The sequence below is a fragment of the Lonchura striata genome, chromosome 11, assembly GCF_046129695.1.
Source record: "Lonchura striata isolate bLonStr1 chromosome 11, bLonStr1.mat, whole genome shotgun sequence".
Taxonomy (NCBI): domain Eukaryota; kingdom Metazoa; phylum Chordata; class Aves; order Passeriformes; family Estrildidae; genus Lonchura; species Lonchura striata.
This window is the reverse complement of record NC_134613.1, coordinates 19979032-19995157: the sequence shown is the minus strand read 5'-3', so window position 1 is coordinate 19995157 and position 16126 is coordinate 19979032. Positions and strand designations below refer to the sequence as shown.

The 16126-nt window shown below is 45.1% G+C and overlaps 1 long non-coding RNA gene across 2 annotated transcripts in view; it reads right to left on the bottom strand.

The window, feature by feature from the left end:
* Nucleotides 1–8243: 8243 nt before the first annotated feature.
* LOC116183995 (uncharacterized) overlaps nt 8244–16126 on the bottom strand; it is a 30408-nt gene continuing 22525 nt past the window's right edge. The window contains exons 1-4 of one of the 2 annotated variants that reach the window (XR_004148714.2): nt 13816–14021; nt 11213–11316; nt 8862–8968; nt 8244–8314 (exon numbers count right to left, since the gene is read on the bottom strand). This is a non-coding gene — a long non-coding RNA (uncharacterized LOC116183995). Of the gene's footprint in view, nt 8315–8861; nt 8969–11212; nt 11317–13815; nt 14022–16126 lie in introns of those variants that run through there. The other variant, XR_004148713.2, reaches the window with a different exon arrangement.

Sequence of the window (16126 nt, the reverse complement as noted above, 5' to 3'; positions counted from 1 at the left end):
CCACAGCAGCGGTGCTACAAAACACCAAATGTAGACAAAAACCTCTCACTGAAGGGAAAGAAACAAATAGCTCACTTTAGGAAATTGGTCACCAGTCCTTAAGTTATAAAGGTATCCAAAAAGAGTTCAAAATGTATATGCTATAATCAGAGGAATCCCCACTAATTTGTCTTTTCAGACGGCTTTTAGAAAAACTTCCAAGATTTTCTAAATTTGCACTTTCCTGCCTCATCCTTGACACATCCTTCCACCACATTCCCCAGCCCTTTCTTGGAGTGTGAGTGCCGATAATGTCATGTACCTGTGAAGGTGTCAGCTGCATTTTGAAATCAAACAGAAGGAGAAGAAAAGCAGTTCCCTGAGCCACACTGCCTGCTCTGGAGAGCACACATACAGGTGAAAACACGAGTGACAGCAGAGCAGAAAATGTCTTTATTCTTCTGGGAGCTGCCTCTTTCCCCCTCTTACTATATTATTATTTTCCTCATGCTATCGTTTAAAGTAAAAACAGAGTTTTTTCAACAGTCTTCCATTGAATCAGCAACACATTTTAAGTGATCTTTTGCGGTGTGGTGTCTTATGTGTGGCCATGAGTCTTATCCAGAAACAGTAAATCTGTCTTATCTGTCAGATTTTGGTAACTTTATACATGAAAGGGAAGAGCAAGCAACTTTGGAGGATTTAGAAAAAGGACTTATCAGTGTAAGCAAGGATAACAGCAAACCCTGAGGCCCAAGGGAAGTTTGCCCTTGTGATACTGGCCAGGGTTTGTTACATTTTTGGTTAGAGGCTCATGACTTTCACCCTTTCTGCAAGCATCATTTCCAGAAACAGGCGGCTCTGCTTTGCCGCGAAGATTGCTCTGGGATTTCGTTGGGGTTTGTTTTTCCTTCCGAGAAAACCCTTTGTGTTACTGGGGCTTCAACACTTCAAAAATAAATATAAACCCGAAAGGAGACCCACGAGCCAAAGAGGAGCAGCGAGCTGCCAGTCCCGCGGCCGGCTAGAGGGGCTGGGGGAGCATCCTTTGGGAAGGGATGCCGAAGAGCTTCGTGCTGTCATTCCTGCCCCCAGCCCTCCCGACAGAACCCTGTGTGCCCGTGTCTTGCGCAGGGGTGGCAGGCTGGCACAGAGGTCACCCTTGGGCTCTTAAAGCACGCGAGTGTCCCCAAACTGTCTGCGACTGTCGCATTTCTCCCCGCGCAGCTCTCACCTGCCATAAGGCACAACATTACCCCGGCTGAAACTTAAATTCACAGTCTGACACTTCAAAACTTTTAAAAAATTATTATTATTATTTCTTTTCCAGACACTCGCACTTTTTTTTTCTTTTTCTTTTTTTTTTTTTTCTTTTTTTTTTTTTTTTACTTTTTTTTCTCCCCAGCTCCCGGGATGGGAGTTGATTTTCCCGGTGCCAAACCGCTCCCAGAGACACCCGGCAGGGCTCGAAGGGAGAGACAGAGCCATCCTCCATTGGCAACCAGCGATGAAACGCACTTGAAAAGCTGCCAGGGAGAATTAGGATGGTAGCCCTATCCTGCAAAATCAGATGGTTTGCAGTGTCCCTGAGCAGCTGTTAAGCTTGTTGAGGTTTGGTTTTTTTTATTATTAGTATTAGTAGTATTATTTCCCGGCATATTTTTTTAACACCTGCGAAGTTTGTCTATGAGGATGCCACTAAAGACAGAAGCACTGAGTGCTTGACAGACTCCATAAAGTCCCTGGCATCCTTCTGGGTACGTGACGGGTCCGAGGAGTGGGATGCGGAGCGCCGCTCCCTGCCCGCTCCTCCTGGCACCACGGCGCGGTAGCACCCCCCTGCAGCCCGGCAGAGATGCCCTCCTGGCCCAAAACAGGAGAGGGACGGAGGGCTTGGGTGGGGAAGCCACCTGCAGCCCGGCAGGGATGCCCTCCTGGCCCAAAACAGGAGAAGGACGGAGGGTTTGGGTGGGGAAGCCACCTGCAGCCCATCCCTCCCTCTTCAGTCACACACAGAGGGTCCTGCACGGCGCAAAGGGGGCAGAAGCTCTCCAGACACGCAGAAAGCACGGGGAAAAAGGAGGTTTGGTGGTCTCTGCTCCTTGTTGCCCGATGAGGAGCTGCCGCTGGCAGCGGAGCTCTGCCGGGCAGCCCCCGCCCCGCTCCGGGGAGCTCTGCCCGGCGGAGGATGCGCTGAGACCCCGCGGCAGCACCAGCATCCCCCGGCAGCAGGGACTGTGCTCCCACCCTGGCGTCAGTGTCCCTGCTCCCTCTCACATCAGTGTCCCTGCTCCCTCTCACATCAGTGTCCCTGCTCCCTCTCACATCAGTGTCCCTGCTCACTCTCACATCAGTGTCCCTGCTCACTCTCACATCAGTGTCCCTGCTCACTCTCACATCAGTGTCCCTGCTCACACTCACATCAGTGTCCCTGCTCACTCTCACATCACTGTCCCTGCTCACTCTCACATCAGTGTCCCTGCTCACACTCACATCAGTGTCCCTGCTCACACTCACATCAGTGTCCCTGCTCACTCTCACATCAGTGTCCCTGCTCACACATCACTGTCCCTGCTCACTCTCACATCAGTGTCCCTGCTCACACTGACATCAGTGTCCCTGCTCACACCTCCAGTCTGAGCCCATCTTCCTCCTTCCTGCCAAACATCTGCAGTGTCCCCCTCCCACCCCCTGATTCCACTTGCTGTTTCTTCTTATTCAGCTCTCCGAGTCTCTCTGCAACTTGGCATAACCTGTAATAAAACGCCCTTTTCGTCGGGAGTTAAAGTCCAGAGGGCATCAGATCCATTTCCAGCTGACAGCCAGGAGAAGGCAGGCAGGACAGGCGGGAGGATGGCTTTTGTGCTTTGACTATTTCACAGCGAACACCCCGGGGCACCCCGGGCCCCCCCAGCCCCCCGGGGGGAGCATTGCAGCCTGGCCAGGTCACCCAGCACCACACCGGGACCAGACCCGGGGGTCCTGGGCAGCCCTGCCCTGGGGGAGCCTGCAGGTCCCTGCCAGGGAGGGCACTAAACACCAGAGCATCCTCATGCTCCAGCCCACATATGAGTTATTCTTATTCTCATTGTCATTCTCATTCTTTTTAATTCTTACTCTTATTTTAATCTTTATTTTTATTGCTAATATCTCCAGAGGACACGGGAAGAAGCATGACTACTATATATACTATTATATATATTCTATATATATTCTATATATATTATATATAGAAGGCAACATCAGACACATGCAATGAATATTTGTTCCTTTTATGCCTGTGCATTGAGAATAATGCACGACCATAAATATGATCATATATAAGTGCTAAATATTTATGTTTGCATACATATGCACATTAATAAACATGCACTGTATATATATGTTTGCACAGGGAGGAGGTGTATATACATAGAGACATAAATACACGTTTTCCTTGTGTTATACTACACAAAAAAAAAAAAAAAAAATCATCCTGCCCAGTCTGCCCCCTGCTCTGCTCACAGAGTTGTGTGTAGGACCAGAAAAGCCAGTCAGAATATAAGGGTGTGAGAGGCCAATAAGCCCTTAAGTGGTTACACGTGATTTATTTTCCTTTCAAGCCCAAGCAAACAAATCACAAAGAGGAGGTTGGTTAAAAAATACTCCCAGCAAGGTGCTCTGTAACCCCAGCGTCGCCCAGCGTGTCCTGGCAAGGGGTCAGGCTGTGAGGCTGCTGCTGGGGCTGTGCCTCTGATCAAGTATTTATGGCCACTGCATCTTTGCATAACATTTACTTTGCTTTCTTTAATGGCTTTCTCCACTCCTTTCCCTGCTCCTCGCTGCAAACAGCCTCAGTCAGCCCCAGCGATGATATCAAGAAAGGTTTTTCTTTTTTTTTTATGGTCCAGCCAAAGCGAGGTCATTCTAATAATACCCAAGGTCACTGGTGGGAGCCACCGAGTCTCCCAGTCATTTTTCATTTGCTTGCAACAGTTAATGACAGTCACAGGGATGGAGCTGGGAGCTGATGGCCATGTGATGTCACCAGCACATGCTAGGGGATTATAAGGGCAGGTACAGGGCAGGGTTGTGGATTAAAAATGATGGGGGAAAAAAAAATCACTATTAACTGCTTCACTCCAGCAGCTTGGTGGAAAAAAAAATGAAAACACTACAGACAAAGGAGGGGATTTCTTCCTCCCACCCCCCTCCAAATCAGTCCCCTAAAATGCCAGCTCAACTGCTCCATTTTTTCCTGATTTAGTGACTCAGCTGGAAAAGATCTGTGGAGTGTGTGAGGGGAGGCGCTGCTTGCTGTACCAGCTGCTGGGCAAGAGGTTGCAAAAGCAACCTTGCAATTTCCTGGGGGCGTTCCTCTCCCTCCCACCCAAATCAGAGGCTTCATCCCTCTCCTCATGCTGCCAAGGGCAAAGCCTGTGGTGGCACCAGCAGGAGTCAGACCTACACAAGTTTTTGGACCTCTAGAGATGTTGTTTTTTGGTTGTTTTAACTCTTTTTTTTTTTTATTCTAGCTGTCCACTTGGGAAAGAAAAGAACAAAAAGGAAGAAGATCCCTGGGTTTGATCCCCCCCGGTCTGGCTGCAGTGCTCTGTGGCTGGAGGAGCCCTGGGGAGGTGGGTATGGATTTAACCATGGGCACCAACTATGATGTTCATGCTGCAAAGTGCCCCTCACACAGCCCTGGGCATCCTCCGAGCTGCCCTCGCCCCCAGGGAGTCACCCCAGGGGTCCCAGTCCTCATGTGTGGCCCAAGGTTTAAACCCATGGGCTGAAATATTACACCCTGGAAAGTCAGGAGAGTGCACCAGCCTGCAGGGACCAGGGGAAGAAGCTCCACAAATCAGCTAGATGCTAAATTTCTTAATAATTTAATAAATATTATATTTAAATCAATTGAATATTTAATAAATAATCATAATAAATTATAAATATATAATTTAATAAATAAATAAATAATCATATTCTGCTCCAAAAGGTGCAGAAGTAATTTTTTAACCTGTAGGTTAAGTAATAGTTTGGACAAACTGCTCTTTCTCACTGAGAAATGAACTAAAAGAAAGATAAATTGAATATTAATCTTCACTCAGCCTCTCATCATTGAACTATTTTGTCTTAGTTATCTCATCTTATTGTATTTGTTTATGAAACATGACCTTCTCATAGCCTTTGTTTCTGCATTTTTATTCTTTTCTGACATATTAACTGTACAGTGACCATCAGTTTAATGTTTCATTATGGTCAACACATATATTTTTAAAATAATTCCATGGAGAAAGTTAGACATCAGTTGAAATCTTCATCCAGTGATTTTTATTAATTCAGTGTACAAGAGAAAAACATGGCAAACCACAAGAAACCAATTAGGACAGAAAATAAGTGACTGCTTTGTACAAACACCTAATTTCTAAAACCGTTTCACAGCCTCCAACCACTTATGAAGCTTTCACTACTAAGGTCAGTGGACTTTGGATCGACTCCTGTTTAAAGCAGAATGGATCAATGGATGAAAGGATGAGTTCAAACTGATGTTTTTGTCCAAAATACCCTGAGATGCATAAACACCACACTTTGTGTTTTCTGTGTTTGCTATCTCCTCTTAATGCTCATCCCTGCAAATAACTTTTCCTTCAAATCCTGTGTCTCATTTGGATGAGAAGGTAGAAACAGGTGCAGCTGGAGGCTGAATCTTCGAGCCAAATTCTGCTGCTCTGGCCGTGGCTGCAGTGAGCCCCTCTGAAGGATGCTGAGCTGATCCCAGCTCTGGGATGTTTTGTTAAGGATCTTCAGGTGTTGCCTGGTGGTTCCTGTCAGAATCAAAGGCTGCTGCATTTATTTCTTTTCCCTGGGAGGACACAAAGCTCCTCAGATGAGAAGAACGTGGCTCATTCTGCCTCTCTGCCTGTTTTCCACAGAAATGCCTCATGCCCCGTTTACAGCAGAGCCTGACTTGATTTATGGTGGTTAATAGGATTAGAGCATCAGCCTTTCTGGAGGAGATTGAAATGCAGGGGAAGAGTGCTACCGAGTTGCTGGTGTCTTTTTTCTCCTCCTGTGATGGGCAGAAGGACACACCTCCAAGCAGAGGGGATTTGTCTGGTGGGAGCAGGCAGATTATCTGTATCTAGTGAAACAAGGTGTGCATGGCAACCTTTGCCAAGGCTCAGAGCCAGAACCTACCCGCTATAAAATAATTGTGTCACTACCTAACCAAGACACTCTTCATGTTTCATTTATCTTTTGACTGTAATTGAATGGTTGAAAGGAAAAAAAAAAAAAAAAAAAAAGTAGACAAATTCCAGCTGCATTGAGATCTGTTTCTTTCTCTGCTACCATGGCCCATCATTAGATAGTTTCACTCTCTGTACAGAAGGTCAGAGAGTATAAATATAAATTGCATTTTGCATTACTTCTAGATGAGTGAAGCTGTCAAAGCAATAATATAAGCTTTCAGTCCCACATTCTACCACTTCTTTCCCATTTTTTGGCCAGGAGGTCATGTGCAAATTGAACGTGACAGCCCAGACGACATGTCCAACAGACTTATATTGTTAGACATTTGTGCCATGGCACTCACCACAAATTAAACCTACGTCGGACTTGGAGCTCTTCAAGAGCTGCTAACAGTAGCTCAGGCTTCTTGCAAAAAAGTTTATGTCCACGTCAAGCCTATGCAAGAATAACAGCAACTCTTTTGGAGGATCTTGTCGGCAAATGGAAAACACAAGGGGGAAAAAAATCTGACAGGTAAACCTGAAAGAGCTGAGCACAGTAATGCAGACTTTAAGTTGTTTGCAAGGTGGGGAAATCTATGCTGTATATGTGTACTCTTCACTTCTGTCAAAACTCTCTCCTCCAATCTATTATTAATAGGTAATTTTTGGTATTTAGTGGATATTTTTGCTGTCAGCATTCAAAAGAGGGAGAGCAAACTCCTAATTTTCCACCCCTTTTTATACAAGCAAAGTTAATTTTGTGTCTATTGATAAAACAGTGTATAGAGCAGTTAAGACACTGTTGATGATTTGGAAATAACTGTATATTTATAGCATTGAAATCTGCATGGGCAGCTTCCACTAGCACCTATTTGAATGATGTAGTCTGAATTAATTTGTGAAAATAGATGCTACTGAATATTGTCTTTTCTATTAACTCAGAGCAGTTTTCTACAGAACACAAGGATGAAATTGAGGTTGTTGTCTTCAGCTGGAGTCAAACCAGGTGTCAAAGTACCTTTAGAAAGTTCTTTGTGCTGTGTACAATGCTGGAGAAAAGATAATGCTGAATGACAGTGAAACAAGATCGCTCTGGGGACAGAAAACCAGATTTCCAGCCCTTCACCTTTAGGTGTCTCAAAATGCAGCACAGGATCTGAACAACTGAAAATTCTTAGCATCTGGCAGTGGCTGCTGGCCCATGCTAAATAGAGAGCTGGTGGTCTTGGTCCAAATCTTGGCAGAAAGGAGTTCACGTTATAAATGCCATTATCTGGCAAATCTTTGCAGGAGTCTGAGCAGAGGGGCCAAGAGCTCACTTGGCACAAAACCTCCTCCTTTCCTCATGGCAGAAATGTTCTTCCTACATAAGGGCTGCATATGGATCAAGAAAAGTCCCTGCCATTCTTGCTTTACCAGCTTCCCATGAATGAGCAAAGAACTTCATTTGCAAGGACTACCAGGGCTTTCTCTCCATTTTTTTTTTTTAGAATGACTAAAGTTAGAGTGAAGAGTTTGAGCCCCATCTGGTACGAATCGGTAGGGGCTTTGCAGGCTTCAGTAGAGCTCCACTGATTTACACCAGATGATGCTATTAGAGGACTGAACTATCCAACAATAATTATAAAAAATGTCTTTGATTATGCATGTGCAACAACTATTTATGTTTACATTGCAGAGATTTGCATGTAGCACAGTGGGGAGTATTTTATCTCTTGAAAACATTGCACCAGCATAAATAATCCACTGACATTCAAATGAGCAAAGAAATACCCATGTTTTACCACAAGATGGACCATAAAGGATGCTCTTCATGTGTCTTTTTCAAGCAGATTTGTCAATAATCCTCAACAGCGAAGTTTATTCTAAAGAAAGAAAGGTGGAAAATAAAGAAAAAGGTAAAAGTTATTCCAGGTGGTTACATTACAGATTGCTCTGAACTGTGGGTCTCGGTGCAACCAGGTGATCCTGCACTTGGGAAAGAGGATGGGGAAACCAGGGGAAAGAAGGACATCAAAAATGCCCCACAACAGTCAGTTCCATACCTCCTTTGACAGCATTCAAAGCAGATTTTCAAGGAATGTGAAGCGGTTCAAATCCAGAGTGAATTGGACACAAACCTATCAAAGGCAGAGATGGAGATAATCATGTGAAAATTGGGAGATTCTGCTGAAGTACCAGCCTGGAACAACAAACAGAAATTACCATTGGGGTAATTACACTGACATTTAAGCTTTCAAAACAGAAAATGCTTAAAATATGCAGTGATATGTTGTATCTTTGACTCACAAGAGGAAAGGGAGATGAAAGCACAGGTAATACTCCTTTGATGTTTGAACTGCATATTCAGGTCTCCTGCCTTGACTTCTGGGGTTTTTTTATTTGCTAATTGTGCTTTGGTAGCGCTTCGAAGGCATTAAATTTCTCAAATTAAGGCATGTTGCCCTACTCCAGATATAGCTTTCCTCTTGAGAGCAAGGGAGAGAAGCATTGCTGGCATTTTAAGTTCAAATGCCCAGCAGAGAATTGGAAGATCCACAGACATCATTTTCATGACCCTTTTTCACCTTTGCATGTTTCTGATGAGGAAAACCAGGGGATTCTCCCTTTTTGCCCAGCAGAAGAAGATTTTGTCCCACATGGGAGCCTGCAGAGCACTGAACTCACCTGGGTGGTTTGGCAAAGACTCCATTCTTTGTCCTTAAAACACATTGCCTCAGTTTCCCCATCAAAGGAGTGAGGATGTGATAATGATGAGCTTCCTCTTGGGAGCACTGTGAACAGTAATTTGTGATTTTATTAGCTCTTCCAAGATGAAATATGTCACATAAACGGTCAAAGTTATTAAAGTGGGCTTAATTGGCAAGGGCTTGAGAAGAATTTCTATCATAAAAAGGTGTCTTTGAACATGTGAAGGAGTTGGTGGACTTGATCCTGGCACAAGGCTTCCCTTTTGTGTGACAGAGCAGCACAAGCCCAGGATGGCAGGAGAACCATCCCACCCATCCCACTGGGTCCTTAAATGAGGACCTAAGAGGAGAAGACAAGGTATATGCTCAGGAGCAGTGTGAGACAGAAATCCCAATTAATTTCTGAAGTAAACAGGGTGAAAATTATCTTCCCAAGAATCCTGGCTGCTCAAAACAATGTGAGAACATTAAAACCAGACCCAGATTCTGGCAGAGGAAATGTGACAAGGGGAACACAGGCTTAGTTGGGAGCTTTGGAGCACCAGTCAGATGGGATAAATCTACTTTTGTATCTTTGTGGATTTACTTTTCTCTAGAAGCAGAGCTCTATTTTGATGGCTGGTTTGAGGGAAAACTAAGATACTGTCATTAAAACCCAAATTGTAATCCTAGCAAATTAGCCAAACCTCCAGGCACTCTGCTCACCAGAATTTCCTTACCAGAGGAATCTGTCACTTTGTCACTACAAAATGAGGCCAAATTTTCAAAGATGTCTCTGCAATGAGACTCACAGGTCTGGTACTGAGCCATCAGGAGATTTGCATTCACAGTTTGGGTTTCCAACATGACAATAAGAAGTTTAACTCCAAACACAACTGTGTTGCACGAGTGCATTAAAAAAAAAAAAAAACAAAGTGAGAAAAAGCCTCTTTTCATTTTCTGGGACAAGCATGAGTAAACTAAAGTGACAACTGTGCTTTTGCTTTGCATTCAGGCTTCCTTTGATTTTTCGTGAGAGCTTGGACACCCAGAAGCTGAGTTCATAGGAGCTAATCAGGAAAATAAAAGATGTTTTTAAAACTTCTCCTGTGTTGAAATCAATGGATGTTGAGCACTGAAGTCACCTAATGGTTATGAATACCATTCTCCTGAATTTTTTTTCTGTTGATGACAGAACTGCCTCCAGATCCTTCGAGGGGATATAGATGTTCAAGATATTAGGGGTTACAGTGATGAATGGTAATGGCTTTAAACTGAAATAGGTTAGATTTAGATTAGATACTAGAAAGAAATTCTTCCCTGTGAGGGTGGTGAGGCCCTGGCACAGAGAAGCTGAGGCTGCTCCATCCCTGGGAGTGTCCAAGGCCAGGTTGGATGGGGCTTGGTGAAAAGTGTCCCTGCCCGTGCCAGGGGATTGCAAAGAGATCTTTATGGTCCCTCCCAACCCAAACACTCTAGGATTCTGTGGCTCCATGGTTCTGTGAGGATGAATCTCTTCTGAGAGCCTGAGTCCAGTCCTCTCTGCCAGCAGGGCCAGCCAGGGTAGGGTGGGTCACTGCTCACTCCCTGCTCGAGTGGAGGGGCTGAGGCTCTGCAGGGTACCAGGACCATGTGCACGTCTGAACAGAGCTGGGCAGCTTTGACATGGTCACAGACATCTCTGCACCAGCTCCTGCAGGCTGCCAGATACATCAAGTGTGCTTCTAAATCTGGTGTTTATTTTTCACTCAATTTTGCCCTCCATCATGATTTAACCAGCTGGGCACTCAGTGCTTCTCTTTCCAATTTTATCACTAACAGGTTTTGCTGTGGCTCAGTTTCTTCTGCACTTTATGCATTTTTAAATTGGTAGCTGCTTTAATGATATTTGCAGCTAATATGTGCTTCCCCTGAGCCACATCCCCTGCACTTACAGCATTTTATCAGATATCTGTGCCAGGGCTGCAGTGTCACAGGGTTTCATCTTTCCACCCTGCTAAAAGGGGAATTTGGGGTGGGCCATGCAGGGGATGCTGTCCCAGAGTACAGTGGCACAGCTGGGACAGTCCACTGTGGTCTGAGATCAGTTTTTCAAACTGGGCTCTGCTTCCTAATAGTGCATTAGGTGTGCACACTTATCTGTGTGTTTAAAGATATCTCATTATTTGTTTATGTATGAATTCATTGCATAAATTTTCATGTTACGTGATAAAATAAATTTAAAGCATTTACAAATTTATCAATCTAGCATCTTTTTTATTCTCTTCTTTCTCCTCTTCTTTACTGAATGACTAATAAATCAATGTTTAGGGAGCCTGTTTATGATGCAGAGAAAACTTGTGTTCAAACCTATTTATTTTTCTGCTTCACTCTGTGGATATCTTCACCGTGGGTCAATTTGTTTTTCTTCTGGGAGGATTTCTGCCTCAAAGGTTTTGGCCACAATGTCATACCTAGATTGGAGAAATCTTACAGTTTAACAGAAATAGTTGACATTTTTTAAAGCATCTTTACTTCCCAGCAGAAGAAATACATGCACATATGGGATTTAAGCTAAAAGTCTCAGAGTCTCCTCTGCCAGAAGAGTTTGTTAGGGCTGAGGGTTGGACGAGTCAACCACAACTTCTTCCCTTTCCCAGGAACAACATCTGTGAGGAGGCAATGCCTGGGGTGACAGGAGAAACAGCCAGGGAGAACTGACTCTTTAACCAATTCACAGTCACCACTTACTTCCCATGTCATGTCCTCTAATACAAAATTTTATACTGTTCATATTACAAGTCTTGATTTTTGGCATGATTTTTGAATTGTTTTTTTGTTTGTTTGTTGGGTTTGGTTTGGTCTGGTTTTTTTTTGTAGAATGAAGAGCTGCAATCCTTGGTATTATTTTCTGCAGCTCTAAGTAAAAAAACACACATTACTTTCTTAGCCCAAAGCATTCACTTTGCAGATGTCTCTTACCAGATTTGCTGTAATAAAGCAGTGTTGTTCTTGGGAAGGTTGAGGGTTAGTGAAACATTTCATGAATAAAATAATCCCTGATGTACAGGTGAGCACGATCAGGAATAGCCAATACTTCCAGCCACTCTTATTCATACCCATCACAGAAGCAACTCAAAGCACCAGTCCAAATTTCAATGTATGGGCGGAGGAGGTGCTGAGGAGATGGGGCTGAGCTGAGCACTGCGCGTGTCTGCTCCTGTGCAGACACTGTGTCAGCCAAGCCCTCACTGCCCTGCCCCGTCACCCCTCTCGAGCTGCTGCTCTGCTGATGCCCGACCCAGCAGAGCCAGCCAGAGCCAAACCTGGCCATCCTGAACGTTCCCACCGTGGCTCCCATGCCCCAGGGAGCTGAGGTGTCCCTGCCCCTGGCTGGGTGACAGGGCAGTGGCCAGGCCAGGCTCCCCTGGCTCTGCAGGGCTGCCCCGAGCAGGGCACGCCAGGTGCTGCAAAGGCACCGTGGTGGATCCGCTGCCATCTGCCCTTCTGGCCATGAGCACGGAGGCTCTTGGATGTGCCAGGGAGTCCTGGCTGCCAGAGCAATCCCTCGGTGCTGCTGACAGCTTGTAGGAGGGACAGGACTGTGTCCAGATGGCCCCAGATTTTGAGGAGCTACACTGAGAGATGGAAGCTGAACTCACCCCTCCCGTGGCAGTGGTGGGGGCTGAGAACGTTTTCTTCTCCCGTATTCCCCATTTCCTGCTCCTGTCATCTGCCATCCCTGACAGCACCAGCACTGACAGTGCCACCCCGTCACCAGGCAGGCTGGCAGCCATCCCCACCTCCCCCAACCTGCACCGCCTGCCACCTTCCCCACCTCCTTCTGAGGGCCAGCCTGGTCTGCTGTGTGCCCCTTTCTGTGTCTCCTTCCCCACCACAGCCTCCCGTCTGTCTGCCCATCCCAAAAACCAAGTGACAAATCCCCGTTCCCACCATCCTCCAGATACCCTTTCCACTGCTTTTTTCCCAGCCTTCAGCAAGGCCATACTTCTTACCCTCACTTCCCAGATCCAATCTTCTTCCTTCTTTCACATATTCCATTCTTTCTTACCATATCTCAGTTTCTTTTTCATCAGTGATGCCAGCTTGGATCTTCTGTTTAGCCACAATTTGTACTACTGCCTCTTTTCCTCCATTCCCCAAATCCTCTTTTCATGGCATTCCTGCATCAGAGTGGGTAGTCCCTCTTTCCCATCACTTCAGAAATGGTACTGAGGTGACAGCTTTTAAAAACATTGCCAAGACCATAACGGATAGGTCAAATGTAGCAGAACATCTGTCTCTTAAGTTGTCCTTTAATTTAAAATGGACACTGGGAGTTTTTCTTCCTTTGAAATTTACCCTGTTAACACTTTGGGATTAAAGGAGCACTTGCACTGATGTACATGGATTCCGCTTAACAAGGCACTTGTTTCCATGCAAAACAACCCCACAAAAGCAAGCAAAGTTTACTCAGATTTGGTTTTATTTGGGATAGATTTACTGGTGGGACCAAGGAGATTGCATCCCTCTTCCCTCACTAGCAAACAAGCCATGGATTCCCAAGAGGAGGAATGCACCCCCATCTCGATAATGGTGACATTCAGGCCCATTTGTGAAGAAAACCTGCTCTTTGCTGCAAAAACAGCCCTCTCTCTCAAAGAGTAATTTACTCAAAGAGTAATCTCTTTGCTCTGGAAAGTATTCTTTGTTTCTTCATGACTTTTCTTTTGTCTGCCTGTAACTTACCACCTCCTTCCTCTTCTCACCAGTCATCTTGTCACAAGTGACCACTGACAATCAGCCCAGGCAGCAACTTGAATTGGATGGCAACGTTCTGAGTAGGCCTGGTGGGTTTTTTCCTAATTTATACTCCTATTAATTTGCCTGGCAGAACCATGCAGCAGCTGATCATCAGTATGCCTTGATGCTCAAATTACTTGAGCAGTGTTGGTTGGACCACAGAACTTTACCTGGTTTATGATTGGGAAGTTCATGAGAGCCCCTGTGATTGATACCCTGTGTGCATCACCACTCTTGACGAAAAACACAGCAGCTGAACTGGGTGGGGAAGGAGAAATGCCCCTAAGGCAATGCTGAGGCCACATCCCCTCTTTGAGTACTGGTTTTGCAGCAAAAATCTACTCTGAAAAAGACAGAAAGGGGTCAGAGAAATTTTCTAAATGCTGTAGAGGAAAGAGCAACTCTCCTTTTGCCAGGTTTGATTTCCAGAGAGGCACATACCTCCATTTTCCTGTGTACATATGTATGCACAAACACACACCTGTGCCCACGAGGAGAAATGTTCAGATCTCAAAGATTTCAAAGACACAGTAATTTCTTACCAGGCTTTAAAGGTCCAAAGCAGCACAAAAATCTCAGAATCAATCAAATGACTGCTGAAGAAAACTTAAAAATGCAAGAGATAGACACCAAAGGAAATGTTAACACTTTAATATTTAAACCAACTCTTATTGTATGCAGTGCTCAATGCCCTCTGACGCTTCCTGTGGCAAAGGAAAAATTTTTAAAAGTTGAAACTGAGACTGCCAGGCAGAGTAAAAATAAAATGCTGCTTGTGGCACATTGCTTGGTGTGTGTGTGAACATCACACCAGGCCAGTGACCCTGAGAGAGGCTTGTTCTGCTCATTCACATTCCTCCAAGCAGCTGTTCCCAGCCCCTGGCCAGGGAAGACCTTGTGGTCCATGAGGCAACCTCCAAGTGACCGGGAGAGGCAGCAGCAACTGGCAGCTCTGCAGTCAGCAGGAAGCGTGGCAGAGGCTGGAAAAGTGAAATGGCTTGAAAAATCCTGCTGTATGGGAAGAAAACAATTTAACTCTTTAGTTCTAGTTCCATTGCTAGGCCAGGATAAAGCTATGGGACAAGCTGTTGAAATTACACCCACAGAGGGAGAATCCTTCCAAAGGTGCAAGAGCACCCAGAGTGCAGCCTCAAGTTTTATAGATGAGGCATTCAGCTGGCAAATCTACCTTTTATCACATTCACTTCTAATGCAACCACTTTGCCACAGTTAATAATTGTTTCCTAGGCTTTGTGGGGCCCTCACATGAAGAGCAGTTTGTGGGTCAGGAGTGGCTGCTTCAACCCCTCCTCGCTGGGAGCCCTGGGAGGATGAAGCCATTTGTGTGTGCTTGGATGTCCATGCGTGGAGCAAAGAGAAACCTGCTCTGCAAAGGTACCTCCAAAGGAGGATTCCTTCTGCCCCACCCTCCTGGTCAGAAATAGGCTTAGAAAATGAAAGCAGAACTGCTTTTATTGCTGCAGGTTGACTTGACAGCCCCTGATGAAATCATACCCAGCATGGACCAAAGTGACACCCAAGTGAGGTCTGCATTTTAACAGAATAGAGGAGGAAGGGATTCATCTCTCCCTTTGCTTCAATTTCCACTTCTTTCTTTTTGGATGCATCTATTAAAAGTGAAAGGTGTTTGATGTGTGTAAGCAGCTGCTTGTCTGGCATAAACCATCCCAGGATTTTTGAGAACACTTATGATAATCTCCAGGACCTGGCCATCACGTATTTTGTGAAGCATTCAAGGCAATACCTTATACAAATCTTCTTTCTAATTTAATCCAGACCAGTTGAGACTGGGTTACATTCAGAGCAGTGGAAATCTGGTTGAATAGCCACCATCAAAGTCGAGCAACAAGGGGAGCAAATTACCAAATCAGCAAACTTGGGGCAGGTGTCCCCTGGAGAAAGGCTGTGAGCTTCCCTTTAAAGGCTTATTTTGTGCAGGGGAAGACTTCACCTCCCAGAGTAGCAGTTCTGTCACAGATTAATAGTCTCTTTCCATAGCAACACCTGACCCTTTCCTCCCCTTGCCTTGATTATACATACATATATACATATATATACATACAGACATATTCCCTGTCTAGGGAAAGAATGGACAGCTGACAATTTTCTGTGGCATCAGCACAATTTAATGAAAGGGAAGCTTAAAAAAAAAAAAAAAGAAAAAGAGAGAGAGAAAGCTGGAATGCTACATCTAAAAAAAGAAATATGCAGAGTCACAGGATCTGCAACCATGTCAACAGCACAACAAGGTGTTATCAGGGGCTTCAGACAGGAGCCTGAAGTTTCCTGAAGAGCCTCTACTACATCAAGGATTGAACAAACGTGGGTGACAGCACTTTGGAAAGTGGCCACCGCTGGGGCAGCTGCAAGGATGTCCAGGAAAAGGCAGATGCCTGCCTGGCCCCTCTCAGGCAATGCTGTAAAACTCGGTCTGCAAGTGCCTGGCTAAAATCCCAGCTG